The 18117-nt window shown below is 42.4% G+C and overlaps 1 protein-coding gene across 1 annotated transcript in view; it reads left to right on the top strand.

Moving 5' to 3' along the window:
* Positions 1-18117, top strand: part of SERINC5 (serine incorporator 5) — a 111511-nt gene that overhangs the window by 48217 nt on the left and 45177 nt on the right. The gene's annotated exons all lie outside the window — the stretch shown is intronic.

Raw genomic sequence — 18117 nt, 5'->3', positions numbered from 1 at the left:
GACGGTACCCGCCCACCTCAGCGGGGGTCAGGGTGTGCTTGCTCCTCTGAGCCTCAGAGGTGGGTTTTCTCGAATGCCTTTCTGCCAAGCGAGGAACCATGTAATGGTGCTCATAGTCTAGCTGCAGTCTGATATTTTTGGCGGAGAATGTTTCAATCAGAAGATTGTATGTTTTGTCCTAGTCTTGTTTAGAGCTGTTCCTAATTAAATATATAGTCTTTTCTCATAGACTTTTGCACTTCTCCCATGTCATAAGGATGGCCGCCAGTTTTTCAGGTAGCAACTGTTATAAACACTTAATTTGGCCTATTTGGAGAGTTTGATAAAGCTTAGATAATCCTACAGATAATGGGGTGTGGGGTACGGGCGGGTTTTTCCTTTCTGGACTGTTTTCTTGTAGAGCGGGTACCTCCAATGGTGAGGGATGGATTTCCAGCCATTTCTTGGCAGTGTTTACAGAAGTGGGCCTGGCATGTGATGCGGATGCAGACACACACAGGACGTCTTTCTGGAATTTCCCTCTTATCCCCACAGTAGGCCTCTTGGACTGTGGGGAGAGACGTGTTATGGAATGTGAGGGAGCCCAAAAATAACAACTATCCTTCTACTCCCAGATTCTGAACCCACTGACAAAAAAGACTAAACTGTCAGCAGATAGATACTAGAACTTCACCTTTGTTCCTCGTGAAGCTGATGTGTGGCTCGTGTCTGCCGGGAGGTGGGCTTCCTCCTGGTGAACCCCAGAATGAGTTAGATGTAACCAGCCGGGCACCATGGTTTGCCTGGAAGAGCAGAAGGAGAAGGGAAAGGCTAGCTGTGCAGACACCACTTCCCCGGGCACACTTGGTGCTCAGCACTCTTTTCCTGAGGCAGGATGGTTAGGAGGTAGAGAAAGGCCAGGAGCAGTCCTCTAATGGAAGTTCCTCCACAATAAAGATGTTGTCCCCAAGAGCAGCTTCTGAAGAAGTGTTCTCCCTGCCTTATGCTGAAACTGTGACTATTTGAGAGACATTCAAGTGCTTCAAAACAACTATTTTCTTAAAAGCACTGGGTATATTCTTATCCATCAGTTAAATAGGTCTTTTGAATGCTTCCGTTGGGTAATGCTTTCATAACTGTGGTTGTATGGTCTTGAATATAGTAGAAACTATTTTCAAAACTTGTGAAATTTAGGTTCTCTTCTAATTGCTTTAAACATTGGATTTCTGCTCAGTAAGGATCTCCCATTTGCTAACTTTTTTTTTCAAGTAACCTAATGTTCTTTTAAATTCAGTGAGCATTGGTTTGAGAATCCATTCTGGTACTGTTAGGAAATCAGTGTGCATCATATTTCTGTGGTATATGGGACCTAATCTTGAGAATTTTTGGTCTCAGTAGAATTAAGACTTGGATCCAAGAAACAAAATTTGAAACTATACAAATATATGGTATCTCTTTGTGGTGAACTTTCTCAAAAAATAATTCTCAAACTTATTTTTTAGAAAATGAATATTTTTATAGCTGATATTTATTGGAGGAAACCATGTACCAGGTTTATTCTGAGCATTTTACCTGTATCATTGCACTTCACCACCACTGCATGCACCCTGATGTACTAGGAATGAGGATTGTTCTTTTTCTGTAGATGAGGGATCTGAGGCATTGAGTCATTTAAAGACCTTGCCCAGGGTCTCCAGCTACTGAGTAGTGGAGTTGGGATTTGAACCCAGGCTGAATATGTTCTTGGCTGTGCAGGTAGAAAAAAGGGAAAATATCAAAGACATGGTACATATAGAAGGACAGAGATGAGACATTGGGTAGGTGAAATGGACCAGATGTGCAGGAATTTCGGTAGTAAGGTGTAGTGTATGAATGTGGCCTGACTGATGATGAGGTAAATGAACATGGTCTGATTGGTGGTGAATGGGAAACCATTATAGATTTTTTTTAAAAATTATCTTCTTTTAAAGTTAATAGATCACACAAAATGTTACATTAAAAAACACAAGAGGTTCCCATATACCCCACCCCCCACCCCCCCATTTTTTTTTGAAGATACATAGATCACAAAAAATGTTACATTAAAAAATATAAGAGGTTCCCATATATTGCCCACCCCCCCCCACCCCAGTCCTCCCACATCAACAACCTCTTTCATCATTGTGGCACATTCATTGCATTTGGTGAATATATTTTGGAGCAGTTCTGTACCACATGGATAATAGTTACATTGTAGTTTACACTTTCCTCCAGTACATTCAGTGGGTTATGGCAGGATATACAATGTCCAGCATCTGTCCCCGCAGTATCATTTAGGACAACTCTAAGTCCCGAAAATGCCCCCACATCACATCTCTTCTTTCCTCTCCCTGCCCTCAGCAACTACCATGGCCACTTTCTCCACATCAGTGCTACAGTGTCTTCCATTACTAGTCATAATAGTTCTATAGTGGAATATCAGTAAGTCCACTCTAATCCATATTTTGCTCCTCCATCCTGTGGACCCTGGGATGGTTATGTCCACTACACCTCTATATCAAGAGGGGGCTTCAATTCCACATGGATGATGGATGGACATTATAGATTCTTTTTTTTTTTTTAAAAAGATTTATTTATTTCTCTCCCCTTCCCCCACCCCGGTTGTCTGTTCTCTGTGTCTATTTGCTGTGTGTTCTTTGTCCGCTTCTGTTGTCGTCAGCGGCACGGGAATCTGTGTTTCTTTTTGTTGCGTCATCTTGTTGTGTCAGCTCTCCGTGTGTGTGGCACCATTCCTGGGCAGGCTGCACTTTCTTTCGCGCTGGGCGGCTCTCCTTACGGGGCGCACTCCTTGCGCATGGGGCTCCCCTACGCGGGGGACACCCCTGTGTGGCAGGGCACTCCTTACGTGCATCAGCACTGCTCATGGGCCAGCTCCACACGGGTCAAGGAGGCCTGGGGTTTGAACTGCGGACCTCCCATGTGGTAGACGGATGCCCTAACCACTGGGCCAAGTCTGCTGCCCCCATTATGGTTTCTTGAGCAGAAGGCTGTCATCATGGCAACAGAGGGAGATGTTCAAGGAGGTCAGCCCAGCAGGGGTATGTGTGCAGGGTGATTTGGGGTTTAGGAGGGAGGGAGGGAAAAAAGAGGCAATCTGGATGCATCATAGAGGTTCTTGTAAATGTTTCTATGCCTGTCCCCTGAATATACCTATTTAAAAATGGTTTGGCTGGGCTTCCTGCATAGAGAATGAGGTTCCTATGGGCAGAACCAATCCTTTTTCATCTGTTGGGCCTCTCAGGGAATTGGGCAGCTGGTCACAAAGTCAGCTTGTTCTGTGGCCTATAGAATAGAGGCTGACCTCATCCTCAGTGGGGACTCAGGAGTGGGTGGTGAAAGGTCTCCTTGTGCAGATGCACACTGGGCTTCTGCTGGCGTCCTCGCCCCCTCCCTTTTGGCCTGTGGACTTGTTCGAGGCTCTGATTGGAAGAGGAGAACTTTATGCTTGCCATGGCCAGAATGGCAGTGTGTAATTGCCTCCCACCGGCATTCTCTCCTTCATGCGCAATGTGTGAGGACTCTGTCCAGAGTCACATGAGGTTAAGAACATGCCAGCAGCTGCCTTTTCAGTTATTGTCCGTTTTTGCCATGGTTTTAGAAGGTGGCTGGTGGCATATGAGTAAGAGGGAACTGTAAAAGGAAAACGAGTTAGGAGATGCTGGGCCAAGCCTTGTCCTGCTTCTTTTCACTAGGGAAGCTTCTCTTTCCCATGAGAACTTTGGCTCAGAGAAAGCTCTGCCGTACTAGATGAATAGGGCGTGATTTCTATCTTGGAGCATTTTTTCCCCATCTCAAAACCTAGGAGCTGTTTTATTGTAGGTCATTCTTGTCAGTAACCATGTAATTCAAGCAGAAACAGCCTTGATCTTTGGTGCCTGAGGGAATTAAAAATCCATTTTATAATGTAGAATGTCTCCCAGGAAAATAATCAAGAGAGGTTTAAGCCTCCTGACTTGCACCACTAAATCAATATGTGATTTCTGTGCTTAGAGCAGATGATGACACTTTCATGTCTGGGTGCCCTGGTAAGCTAAAAATGCATTTTGGAAGGGAAGAGAAAGGAAGGCTTTCTAGGCAGGAATCAGAAATAAAGGCCTCTAAAACCGAGGCTGCACTAGAGAAGGAATGGCACTGCCCTGAGAGCTCACTGTCCTGGGACATGGTAGGGAAAGCCTTAACTATTTCTAACCACAAACATCCAAGATTCATTTTCTTCATACTTGATCCCTGAGCTGTTAAATTTCATTTTGGTGGGTGGTAGGTAGCTCCTGAGATGGTTGAATCTTTGTGTTTTATTTTTTCAGAACCAAAACCGCAAAAGCCACATAGTGAAATTACTTGTTTTGTATATGGCATGTGGAAAGGACTTCCTGATCATGGATGACTGGTTTTCATTGCTGCTATATGGATATTTGATTTAAATTGAAATTTTGAGGAAATCTTTGTATTGAGGAGAGGCTACCAAGCTCTTTATTTTGGTAGCATCTTTTTTTCCCTTCTAATTAAAATTTACTATAAGGCATTGTGTTATATTCGTAATCTCTTCTGGAAATACGGGTTTCTTCTGCACCTTATTTTCTGTTGGTGGATTTGGGTACAGTTTTTCTTTGAGTGAGTGGTAATGCAGAGACTGCATTCCTTGATTTGTTATCCTTGCCCTGGATGAAAAGAGCTTTTTGGTTCTTCTCAGCATAAGCAGAGAGCATTGTGGGCTAGTGTGGACTTTATAGGAAAATTGGACAAATCCAGTGGAATCTGGACATGTGCGTGTGCACATGGTGCAGTCCGTGGCTGCTGTTCCTTAGTGTCTTTTTTTTTTAATTAGAGAAGTTTCAGGTTTACAGGAAAATCATGCAGAAAATATATAGTGCCCATATACCTTCCAACCATGCATTAGTATGGTACAGTTGTTAAAATTGAAAGAATATTACTGTATTTATACTATTAACTGTAGTCCATGGTTTACATTAGGTTCATTGTTTCTGTTGCACAGTCCTTTGCCTTAGTACTGTAAAAGCAACTCCTGAGCTTCGTTCTCTCCCTTGTCTGGATAAAAATCAGCTTTTCTGATGGGGGGTAGTATTACATCCCCACAAACCTACCCAGTCCCAGGATTTGCCGCAGCCAGACCCAGAGGTTTCAAATGAGCCTTGATCAAGTTTTGGAGAAAATTCTAACCCAGGAGTAATAAATTGGTTGCTGGCTCCTGTTGGGTAGGCAAGAAGCCTATTTCGGTTTTTGTTTTAAATTTAAATCTGGCTGTCTTTAGAAGGGGCTAGTGTGCTGTAGCTTACCACAGACCCCATCCTTAGATGCTTTCTTCAGTCTGTCACATGTTTACCAATAACTTCGTGCTCTTGAAGGAAGGCATTTGGGCTTGCAACTTCTGGAAGTCCTCCTGCTCTCTTTGGTCCACTGCACTCAATGGATCACTCAAACTTAAGGACAGATGTAGGGACAGAGGAGGCAGGGCACTGAATCGCATCTGAAGCAGCCTGCTCCTACCCCAAGTTAGTCTTACCAGCCCTTCCTCCCTCCCATCCCCTCACCTTCCTCCCTTCCTTTCCCACCCTTCCCTCCCCACTCCCCTCTTCCCCACCTTTTTTTCCGTAAAATCTCTACATTTTTCATAAAGTCCACATCTCACCAGGGAAGGAGAAAAATCCTTCTGACAGATATTGAGGCTGCTACTTGTGAATTTAGGCTTTATGGACAAAGGTAGGAGGATAGGTTTAAAGGGTCTTTATCCAGGAAATTCAGCTACTCACAACATATACCCTAGAGGTCATATATATATGACTTTATATTATACCGTAATGGTATGTGTGTGTATATATGTATGACTTTTTAGTCTGTATTTCAGTCATTTTCACTGTTCATTATTGTCTTCATCAGAGGAAGAAAGGAGAAAGGGAAGCTGTGCTAAAGGGAAATTCACGTGTATGAAGTTACGTAGAAGGAGATGCCAGAAAGTTTTGGATTATTTTTGTAGCCAATTGAGTCCCAGGGCCACATCCCAAATCTTGTTATCCATCACCCATAACTAATGCTCCTCAGATACCATAGACTACAGAATGTCTTCTCCGAGAACCTTATTCTCATGGCACCTGCCTTCTGCCTCATAGAGAATTCTTTTTTTTTTTTTTAAAGCAATTTTATTGAGGTATATTCCCCTACCATACAGTCTACCCAACATGCACATTCAGTGAATTTTGGTATAATCACAGATTTGTGTATTTATCACCACATTAGAGCAGTTTCATTACTCCAGAAAGAAGCTGCCCCAACCACCTCTTAGCAGCCCTCTATTTTCCCTTGCTATATACACCCACTAATCTAATTCCACCTGTCATAGAGAATTCTAACTTCTTGGATTCGTTCTTTTTCTCACAGCCTTTCAACCTCCCTTTTTAAAAATATAGGTCCTTATCTATCCAGCTAGAACCCATGCTATGCCTTCTAAACTACTCTGTCACTGCCTAGTTGCATCCCTGGCACCCCTGTCTTTATTTATACCTGCTTAGCAAAACCTTAGCAAATGGTGGCACCCCACCCTTGCAGTACATTGAGCTCCACAGAGACAACACCAGGGCAAGTGCAAGCTGGGTGGACGCTGGGCAACTCTGAGCCTTGCGGATGAAAAATAAATAGACACAGACGAAAGGAGACCCTAAGAAGCTGAAAGGCAAAATGTCATCACATGCATTCTTTGTGCAAACTTGCTGGGAGGAGCACAAGGAGCACCTGGATACTTGAGTTAGCTTCTCAGTTTTCAAAGAAGTGCTCAGAGAGGTGGAAGACCATGTCTGCTAAAGAGAAAGGAAAAATTGAAGACATGGCCGAGGTAGGCAAGGCCTCTTATGAAAGAGAAATGAAAACCTATATTCCAGGAAAGTGGATTTGGCTCAACGGATAGAGCATCTGCCTACCATACGGGAGGTCCAGGGTTCAATCTCAGGGCTTCCTTGACCCGTGTGGAGCTGGCCCACATGCAGTGCTGATGCGTGCAAGGAGTGCCCTGCCACGCAGGGGTGTCCCCGTGCAAGGAGTGTGCCCTGTAAGCGAGCCGCCGCATGTGAAAAAAGTGCAGCCTGCCCAGGAGTGGTGCCGCACACGCAAGAGCTGATGCAGCAAGATGACACACAGAGAGAGACATAGATTCCCAGTGCGGCTGACAAGAATGCAAGCGGACGCAGAAGAACACACAGCGAATGGATGACACAGCAGAAAATGGGGGTGGGGGGATGGGTGGAGAAATAAATAAAAAGTAAATCTTTTTTTAAAAAAGAAAACCTATATCTCTCCTAAAGGGAAACCAGAAAGAATTTTAAGAATCCAGTGTAACCAGGAAACCTCCATCAGCCTTTTCCTTGTTTTGTTCCTAGTATCACTTAAAAGTCAAAGGTGGGCACCTGGCCTCTCTATTGGTGATTTGCAAAGAAGCTGGGAGAGATGTGGAATAATACTGCAGCAGGTGACTAGCAGCCTTATGAAAAGAAAGGTACTAAGCCGAAGGAGAAATAGGAAAAGGATATCCCTGCATACCAGGCAAAGGAAAGCCTGATAGGGCGAAAAAGGGAGGTCATCAAGGCTGCAAAAGAAGGAAAAGGAGGAAGGGGAGGAAGACGAAGAAGATGATGATGAATAGGTTCTACTACAGTTTATTTCTCCTTGTCTATAAAGCATTAACCCCCCTGTACACAACTCACTTGTAAAAAAAAAAATTTGAAATGTAAGTTTAAGATTTGTTTTTAAACTGTACAGTGTTTTTTTTTGTTTAGTTAACTCACCACCAAATGTGCCTTTAGATAGCCCTGTCCTGGTGGTCTTTCCTTAGGCACTAACCTTGCTTGGTGCAGTATGGGGGTTGTAAATTGGCATGGAAATTTAAAGCACATTCTTGTTGTGCACAGCACAAATTAGTTATGCGTGGGGATGGTAGTTCTTTCATCTTCATTTGTCTCTTATGCGGCTTATCTGAAATAATTGTCTTCTGTCAACTGAATACCACTCTGTAATTGTGGGGGGAAAAGTTGCAGCTCTTTTGTTGACATTCTAAATGCTTCTAAGAAAATAACAATTTTTAAAATTAGTGTTGTTCTTTTCATAGGTCTGAAATTATTCTTGAGGGGAAGCTAGTCTTTTACTTTTGCCCATTTTGGGTCACATTAGATGTTATGGTGGTGTTCATCTGTCCATGTAGTTTGCTGATAAAAAGCTTCCATCTGCACACTCGTGATGGGAGTAATAACATTGGATTGTGACAATTTTCATCCATAACTGAAACTCAAAAGTCTAGATCAGTTGATATCAAACTTTGCATAGCCCAGTGAATTAGTCAGCCAAAAGGGTGCTGATGCAAAGTACCAGAAATCTGTTTGTTTTTTTTTTATAAAGGGTATTTATTTGGGTAAAAGCTTAGTTACAAGGCCCTGAAGAGTTCAACTCAAGGTTGCTTTTCTCATCAAAGCCAGTTGCCACGCATCGAAGCAGGATGACTGGCATCGAAGCAGGATGACTGGCATCGAAGCAGGATGACTGGCGATGTCTGCGAGGGTTCAGCCTTCCTCTCAGCTACAGTATGGCATAGGGCTTGTTTCTTTCAGGGCTTACTCAGCTCAGCTGCTCTGTTCTCTTCAGTTATCAAGCTATCAAGCAAATGGCTCATCTCTGCAGGGCCGCAGGATCAAAGTTCTCTCCTCTGCCTTGTCTGTGGAACTCTTTCTTTTCTGTGTGTCTTCTTCTGTGTTTCTGTGAGTGTCCACTTATCTAGCCCACCAAGGGGGTGGGGACCCAACTCTGAGTTACATCCTACTGATGTGGTCAGATCAAAGCCCTAGTCTTAACATAATATAATCAAAGACATCTCAGCTGAATCTAATTTGATCAAAGAGCCTCACACCCAGAGGAACAGACCAGTTTACAGACATAATCTCTTTTTTTTGGACTTCATAATCTCAAACTCCCGCATTACAGATTTATAAAGTGAAGAGTAACTGATCTCTTCCCAGAATGGAGTTAGAGTCAAACATTCTGTAAATCTGTCTTGGAAGGACTAAATAGAAAGGTATATTGTAATCCTTACATGAGAATTCCCCAGTCTCAGTACCATTACATGGTAGTGACAGTTATATTTGCAAATCCCATGTTAAAGAAGACCTAAGAGTGTATCCCCAAAAGCGTGAGCTTCAATTACAAGACTGACATATTAAATTCTTCGACGTTAGTCCCCACGGACTCTGTGAAAGTGCTTATTGTAAATGTTTTTCCCAGTTTATCTGAATACGGACTGCTTAGGTACTTGAGAGTCTCCATTATAGTTAAATATTTTTGATTAATTGGGCCAGCTTTTAAATGATGGTACCACATTTAAAGTAGGGTATATTTTCATATATTGTGGTTTGTTCCCTCTATAGGTAAAGTAGACACAAGGAAAGAAGACATTTGAACTTTGCATCTCAGTCTCAGCTATCTAATTTATTTGAATTCAGTTTTTCTTTATAAAACCCAAACTCACTCATTAGGTCATTTTTACCTGCTTAGCAGTTTAGGGAAAAATTTGGCGATTTTTGTGGTTTTTGAGATTATCGTTCTTTTAAAGTGCCAGTGTGTTAAAATAATGTTCTTCTGGCAATACCACTACCGGGTATATACACGGAAGAACTGAGAGCAGTGACATGAACAGACATCTGCACACCAATGTTCATAGTGCATTATTCATGATAGCCAAAAGTTGAAAACAACCCAGGTGTCCATCAACCAATGAATGGATAAACAAACTGTGGTATATTCATAAGATGGAATATTATGCAGCTGTAAAAAGAAATGAAGTCACAGAGGATATGACAACAGGATGAACCTGGAGGACATTATGTTGAGTGAAGCAAGCCAGACATAAAAGGACAAATACAGTATGATTGCACTACTATGAACTAAATGTATTATGTAATTTCATGGCATTAATAACTCGAATTTGGGTCACCAGAATATAGAATGAGTTTAGAGAATGGAAAGCCGAGGGTTAACTTATGCAGAATTGGTAAAAAATGATGTGTGTTCATCTTTGGAAATGAATAGAAAAGGTGAAAACCCAACATAATGTTTGTAACTAGTAGCATTATTATGTGGGTATGAAAGTGGTTTTAAGGGAAAATCCAAGGTGATGTATATTACTAAAAGGAAAGCTAAAAAATGTAACATGGAAATGTATAGTAAAAAGTGTGAAATATCAATATGGATAAAATTGTATATATAAGACCGTTTTTCTTTGAAGCTGAACAAATTATATATTCACATGTTTCTTGTCTGATATTGACATTTTGTAGTATTAAGTGAAAGAAACTAGACACAAGTTACTACATATTTTATGATTGCATTTATATAAAATGTAAATATAAGTCAATTTATAAAGATGAAATTAGATTAGTGGTTATGTAGGGCTGGGGAAGGCATGCTAAGGGATATGGAGGTTTTCTTTTTGGAGTAATGAAATTGTTCTAAATTTTTTCGTGGTGATGACTGCACAACATTATGATTTCACTAAAAGCTATTGATTATACACTTTGGGCGGAGCATATGGTATGTGAATATATCTCAGTGAAACTGAGTGATAAATAAAATAAGATAAGATAAGCGCTTGAATAGCCAGAAATAGCAGTTATGTACAGCAGGGGAAAGAGAGAGAGATTGAGAGATGAAGAATTTTCTTGTTTGCTTTTCTGCTTTTTTGTTATTATTATTATGGAAATAGTGAAAATGCTGTCATAATGATTGAAGTAATAAATGCACAACTATGTGGTTATACCAAATGCCATTGATTGTACACTTTGGATGAATTGTAGCCTTATTAATATATGTATCAATAAAATTGATTTGTTAAAGTTCTTATAATTTCACACGCTTTCATGATGGGGTAGTTTTGTTATATTATTTTGACTTGGATTCTTTCCATTTGCATTTGTTTATACATGATTTCAAGGAAAATACTGAACATCTGAGTCCTGAATAATTGCAGAGGTTTAAAGAAAAACAAAAACAGCCAACCCTGGATCAGAGGTGCTGTGGTCCATCCGGAGGGATCCTCCGCCCAGCACAGGTTCATGGGGTCCACGGCCAGCTGGGTCGTCTGCACCAGGCTTCCAGCCTGTCTCCTCCATTCTAGACCGTGGTCGTCTTCCTCAAGCATCCCTTCACAGTCCCTTTTCTCCTCACTGACACGACAGCCACCAGCGACGCCCTTAACACCTGCTCCCCCAGCAGCTGGCCTGCCTCTCCTTCCTTTTCTCATTCAGTAAGACTGTTTCTTGCCCTGCTCGCTCCATTCTTTCCTACTCCTTAAAACCGTACCAGTCTACAGGGGATATGGGTAGATGCACAGATGCACACATTCTCTCTCTCTCACAAATCTTTCTCTCTTCTCTTTCAAAGCCTTCCTTAAACTCACCAGAGACCCTAAGTGCAAAACCCGTATCTCAGTGGCTCTTTCCTCTGCTTTTATCTCTGAGAATCTACTCCTTTAGCATCTCTGCTTCACTCCCTTGGCTTTTCTTTCTCTCCTGATCTTTCTTCCTATTCTCTGACCTTGCCTTGCCTCTTCCAAGCCCTGTAAACACATCTCCTCTTTTTTTTTTTTTAAATAGCTCTATTGAGATATTATTCACATGCCATGTAATCGACACATTTAAAATGTATGTCAGTGTTTTTTAGCATATTCATAGAATTGTGCAACCATCACTACAATCTAATTTTAGCACACTTTTGTTCCCCTTAAAGGAACCCTGTATCCATTAGCAGTCTCTCCCCATTTTCCCCCAGTACCTCCAGCACAAGGGAGACACTAAATCTACTTTTGGTTTTTATAGATTTGTCTATTTTGGACATTTTGTATAAATCAAATCTTAAAATTTTGTATCTAGCTTCTTTAACTTAGTATAACGTTTTCAAGGTTTAACCTTGTACTTTTATCAGTACTTCATTCCTTTCTATTGCCAAAAAATCTTCCATGTTATACATATACCACATTTTATTTATCCATCAATTGATGGACATCAGTGAACATTTTCTTGGCTATTATAGATAATTCCATGAAGATTTGCTTACTAGTTTTTGTGCGGACGTACGTTTTCACTTCTCTCTGGTATGTGCATAGGAGTGGAATTGCAGGGTCATATGGTAACTCTATGTTTAACCTTTTGAGGAAATACCAGACTGTTTATCAAAGTGGCTGCACTATTTTACATTCCCACCTGCAGTGTATGAAGGTTCCAGTTTCTTACCATCCTCACCAGCATATTTGTCCTTCTAATTAAAGCCATCTTAATGGGTATGAAGTGATCCTGTCTTTGTGCCTTTAACACTGCCGTCTGCCCTTCTCCTTCTCTTGCTTTCCCTGGGCCAGCTCATTCACTTCTGGTCTGATTATTTCTATATGTATATCAGCTAGTTTGGGCATCCTTTTCTCGGGACAGTGCAGGGGACACACTGGCATACATTTTTATCACCTCCATTTTCTGGTCCAGTGCTGACCGTACTTTCTCTGGACAGGTCATAACATCAGAATTCTCCTCTGTAGACTAGTCAGGTGCCTTTCAGCCACACTAGACTCCTTACGTGGCCTCGGGTTGTTCCTGAAAGTCCCCAGCTACACATGTTCACGTCCTTCAGACTTCTTTCTCCAGTGACTAATCACACTAGAGAGCTGAGGGTGCTGTTTGTTACTTGTATTTCTCCCAGATGATACCCCATTTCCAAATTTTGGGGTCACCATAGAGTAGTGACTATAGATGAATATGGAAGCGACTTTCCTTAGAAACAGCTTAGACTTCAAAAATCTGGTAATCAGTTCATCTTAGTCAGTTCACAGTGACATTTCATAGCACTTAGGTGGTTCCTAGAGTTGGCAGAGTTTTTGATCCAATGTTTGTGGCTCTGAAATTTGGTAGGTGAGCTAGTTTGCTTTCTGTTTTTAACCTGAAGTATAAAAGGAATGTGAAGGCATAACAACACTAAGTGTTGCTGGCTTTGTGGGAAGCCCTCCCAGTGCCAGTCCCAGGGGATGCAGAAATGCCTCAAAATAATTCCCAGTTAAAGCTCTACTTATATAAGAAATGAAATGAGGGGTGGGGGGATGTAGCCCACATTTATGGTGGGTATTCTGTCTTGTGAAGAGACAGCAAATATTATGTGGTATTAAGCGTTATACAGGAAATGATTATTTCTTTTAGAGTAGAATTTGAATGAAATGTTAGATATTTTGCAAAGTAGAAGAGCCCTAAGTGATGATCTTAACCCCTCATTTGACAGGTGAGAGGATGTGCCCTGGGAAGTAAAGTGGCTTGGACACTAGGTCCACCTGGGACTAGAACCCGGGATCCTAGTCCTTCGGCCAGTGCTCTTCGTGCTCTACAAGTAGGCTTGGTTGACTGGTGGGAAAATGGCCCTGAGAAATCTTATCTTCCTGGAAACAACCACCTAAGGCCTAGAGCAGCTCGCTTAGCTTGTCTTCCTCACTGCCTCCTTCCTATGTGGAGGCCAAACTCTGGGTTCAAGGGAGGACTGTTAATCTGAAGTAGAAAACAGGGGGGGCCACAACTCTGTGTTTCTTCAGTGGCTTTGCATGTGAAACAGAACCTGCTTTCAAGTTGTGTTTGTGTAGCCATCTTTTCAAAGCAAATAAACCATCAGTGAATAAGATTCCACTTTGGTCCAGAAGACCCGTGGTGTGTCCCAGCGGAAATGACAGGTATTCAGGCTGCGGCTGGAAAGTCTGGCTCTTGTTTTCAATTTAGTATCCTAAATTGTTTTCAGTTTAGAATGGCAAGAGAACTTTGTACCTGAGACCTAGCCTCAGACAATATTAATTGGATCATTTAAGCCCCAGGTAGAAGAACTCTGCTTTGCTGGCTTTCTCTGTTTTTCTCTTAGAACATGCCACATTAACAAAAATATTGCGCACTTGGTTCTTTGATTCTGAGCACTCCCTTTACCCGGTCAAGATGAAATGCTCTTCAGAGGTTCTCTTTCTGAACAGCACCGAGTCCACCACGCCTTGGGTGTAAAGTGTATTGAGGAGTAGGTTTAAGAGGTGAAGAGTGGTTCTGAGCTATTGAACCTCAAACCCTTTATAGAAAACAGAGAAAATTACCACTCTGGTTTAATGAGTGTTTCCCTGGGTGTGTGTATGGGGGACTGGCACTGAGGTTCTCCCTCTTAAACCGCCTGGGTCCTCTCCCCTCCAAGTTGAGGTGACTGGGGACACATTTCTGAACAGTTTTGCCTCTGGTCTAAATTCCATCCAGACCTAACACAAAGTGGGAGAAAGCAGCACGCCCTCCCAGCTCTCAGTTCTCAGTGCTCAGGCCCCACCCTTCCATAGAATGAATGCTGGGAACAGGGTGGTGGGAAGCAGGTTTGTACTGGAGGCAGCAATTTGAACTAATGGACACCCTGCTGAGAGTCTTTTTTAGAGTCTGAGCCAAGGACAAAGAGGTTTACTTCTTGTCTAGTAATAATGAGCTTGCCAGGATTCAGGAATAAGGACAATAGTACTGTCCTTGGTTTCTGAAGACCAGCTTCCCAGAGGCTTTCAGGGGACCGCAGATGATGACTGGATTTCTGTTTAATGACTGGTTTGGCTGTGGGAAGGGGAAAATGATAAGCTGTGAGAATTAATATTTTCCTACTGCTTTTTTCATCAAAAGCAGCTCTTCAGCAACTGTCCACAGAAGAGACCTAGGAGCACCCTGCAGATAAACATACAGACAAGCTCTTAAGAGTTGGAAGATAACAGTGTCAGTCCTTACAGAAACAGAGGCTGAGAGAATACACAAATGGCTCAGCACAAAATGAACTAAGATAAAGCTGGGAATAGGAAATGATGCATAAATATATTGCGAAAGTTGAGTCTTGGTATTGATTCACAGGTTTCAATGAGGGCTATCATATTACTTGGCTAAATTATACTTTGAGTCCATTGTTTTCTGTAACTTTTTTTTTTTTTTTAAGAAGGTACCAGGGATTGAACCTGAGGCTTGTATATGGGAAGCAGGTTGCTCAGCCACTTGAGCTACATCTACTCCCATTTTTTCTACAGCTTTGAAATCACATAGTGGGAAGCGGATGTTGCTCAGGTGACTGAGCTCCCACCTACCACATGGGAAGTTGCTGGTTCAGATCCTGGTGCCTCCTAAAGAAGACAGCAAGCTGTTCTGATGGGCAGGCACAGCAAGCTGACACAAGAGACACGAGAAGAAAAAACATAATGAGAGCACAACAAAGTAGGGAGTGGAGGTTCCCAGTACCTTCTAAAGGATTTACAGTCCTCGGCTCTACCAGCTGAGCTATCAAAGGGTGCCCCAGTGCCTTCTAAAAAAGATAGTGAGCTGACATGACAGGTAGGCACGGCGAGCTGATGCAACAAGATGATGCAACAAGAGACGCAGGAAGAAAAACCCAATGAGAGACACAACCAATGCAAGGAAGCAGAGGTGACTCAAGCAATTGGGCACCTTCCTCCCACATCAGAGGTCCTGACTTCAGTTCTCAATACTTCCTAAAGAAACAAGGAAGACCAACAGACATAGCAAGTGAAAAACAACATGGGGGTGGAGAGAAATAAATAAATTAAATATTTGTTTTTTAACTTACTGTAGATGAAAAGCCCCTGTTTTCTTGTTGTGGAAGTTGGAGAGAGATTCAGTTACTTGCGTATAGCAAGGCCAGGACTCGGGAATGATTTTGAGAAGGAAAAATGATTTATTGGCGGCCAGCTGGACTCAGGAGTTTTCTGTTTCAAACCCGAGCCTGGAACAAGATTTTCAAGTGCCTTTTATACAGGGTGGGGAGTCAAATGGTGCTTTTATCAAAGAAAACTTTCTTTGTTAGTTAAATGTTTGCCTGAGTACCAGATAGATTTTGAATTAACATATCACCCACATTTCAGGTGAGCTTGAATTAGCATCTTGCCCACATTCTGTCTGGATGCAACTTTGAATACACATTTAGTCTTACATCCTTTCTGAACATTCAAAGCCTATATCACTTAACTTAGACTAGGCACACTTTGATACAGAATTAGATGATTTTGAGTTTATACACAGGCTATTTTATATTTCCCATTCGAGGCCAAGTCCAAGTTCCCTTAAGCTTCGGCATCACCACCATCAGAGTTTCCCTGGACTGACTGGTATGTGTATAGAGTTTGCATTGCTAACTTGCCTCCCGGGACTGGAGTCATTGCCATGGTCACCAAGGGCAGGGCTGCAGCCTCTTACCATCCCACACCCACAAGTCAGGACACAGACCACTTAGGTTATCTATGAAGGGAGGAACAGCCTCCCACCCATAGTCTACATCCGTCTGCTCTCTGTGTCCATTTGTGGTGTGTTCTTCTGTGCCCACTTGCATTCTTGTCAGCGGCACCGGGAATCTGTGTCTCTTTTTGTTGTGTCTTGCTGCGTCAGCTCTCTGCGTGTGTGGCACCACACCTGGGTTGGCTGTGTTTTTTTTCACGTGGGGTGGCTCTTCTCATGGGACGCACTCCTTGTGTGTGGGGCTCCCCTACATGGGGGACACTTTTGCGCAGCACAGCACTCCTTGCGCGCATCAGCACTGCCTGTGGGCCAGCTCACCACACAAGTCAGGAGGCCCTGAGTTTGAACCCCAGACCTCCCATGTGGTAGGTGGACACTCTATCAGTTGAGCCAAATCTGCTTCCCTAAAATAAATCTTTAAAAAAATATATTCAATTCATTCAAACATAAGTGCTGAGTTAATTGATTCATTCAAACATAGGTGCTGAGTACTGTGCAGGGTGCTGGGGATACAAGCATGAATAATATACTGTCTTTGTCCTCAGGGAGCTGGACCTCGGGTGGAGGGGAAGAGTTCAGTTTGGTACTTTAGCCCATATGCGTATGTATGCACGTGTGTGTGCTTGAGAGCTAAAGCTATGTGGACTCCTGTTAGCTAATACTGGAGACAGAGTTGGCTTGCTTCTTCCTTCTCGCCTTTAGGGTCATCTTTAGAATTCAGGAATGATCTCTCCTCCTCCTTGCCTGGACACTGAGAGCTGAGGTGAGGTAGGAGAGGAGTGTGTTGCCCTCTTCAGCAGACTGGAGCAAGATTTAAAAATTTTTGTGAAACTGTTTCTCTAGTCTTAAAATAAGTCTAAAGTTACCTTTTGACATGCTGGCTTTCATCAGTGTGGGCTTTTATTTTTGGTCCCACAGGTTGTCTGTATAACAGATGTGGGGACTTTTTTCTGATAGAGCTACTGAGAGGGCTTCTGACCCACAAAGAAGAACATGGGAATCATACAACTTGTTCTTCACCCCCCCAGACCCTCTACTACCCCCTCCATGAAACTTTTTCTGCAGACAGTTAAATTAAAATACTTAATTTCCTGCTTTAAAAATGATAGGAGATAAACAGCTTGATTCATTAAAAGCACAAATTCCAGTTTAGAACAGCAGTGAGCAAGGCAGGAAGGAAGACAGATCAAGCTGACTGCTCTTGTCCCTGCATTGTTACTCCTTAGGCTTTTCATCTCTAGAGTAAGTTGTCACCAGTTGTCATTTTCCTTTGAAATGTTAATTTGTACTTGAGCAGTTAACACTCAGCACCGCTGCTCGGCAGTTCTTCCTGTTAGACCAGGGTAGGCAACCTTTTCCTATAAAGGGCCAGCTAGTAAACATTTTAGACTGCACAGCTACTCAATCCTGCCATTGTAGTGCCAAGCAACCACAGTCAATATGTCAACAAATGAGCCTGGTTGTGTTCCAATAGAACTTTATTTACATAAACTGGAGGCTGGCTGGATTTTGCTTGCAGTGAATAGTTTACTGACACTCCCCCACCCCCACCCCGTATTAGATCTTCAGCGATACTATGTCTGTTCTATGCAGTTATTCTCCCCTTCTCTTAAAAGGGGAGCCTTCAATGGCCTGAAATCTGTGCTGAAGGTACCAGGATTCTTTCCTAACTTAGAGATGACTGGGCTGTGTGAATCTCATAGCAGGCAGACTAGGCAAGAGTGATGTAGCAATGCATTTACTAAGACATGATTAACAGTAGATCCCATTATTGTTCTGTGTGGCATTT

Source organism: Dasypus novemcinctus, chromosome 2, assembly GCF_030445035.2.
Source record: "Dasypus novemcinctus isolate mDasNov1 chromosome 2, mDasNov1.1.hap2, whole genome shotgun sequence".
In the NCBI taxonomy this organism is placed as follows: domain Eukaryota; kingdom Metazoa; phylum Chordata; class Mammalia; order Cingulata; family Dasypodidae; genus Dasypus; species Dasypus novemcinctus.
This window is presented reverse-complemented; position numbering and strand designations above follow the sequence as displayed.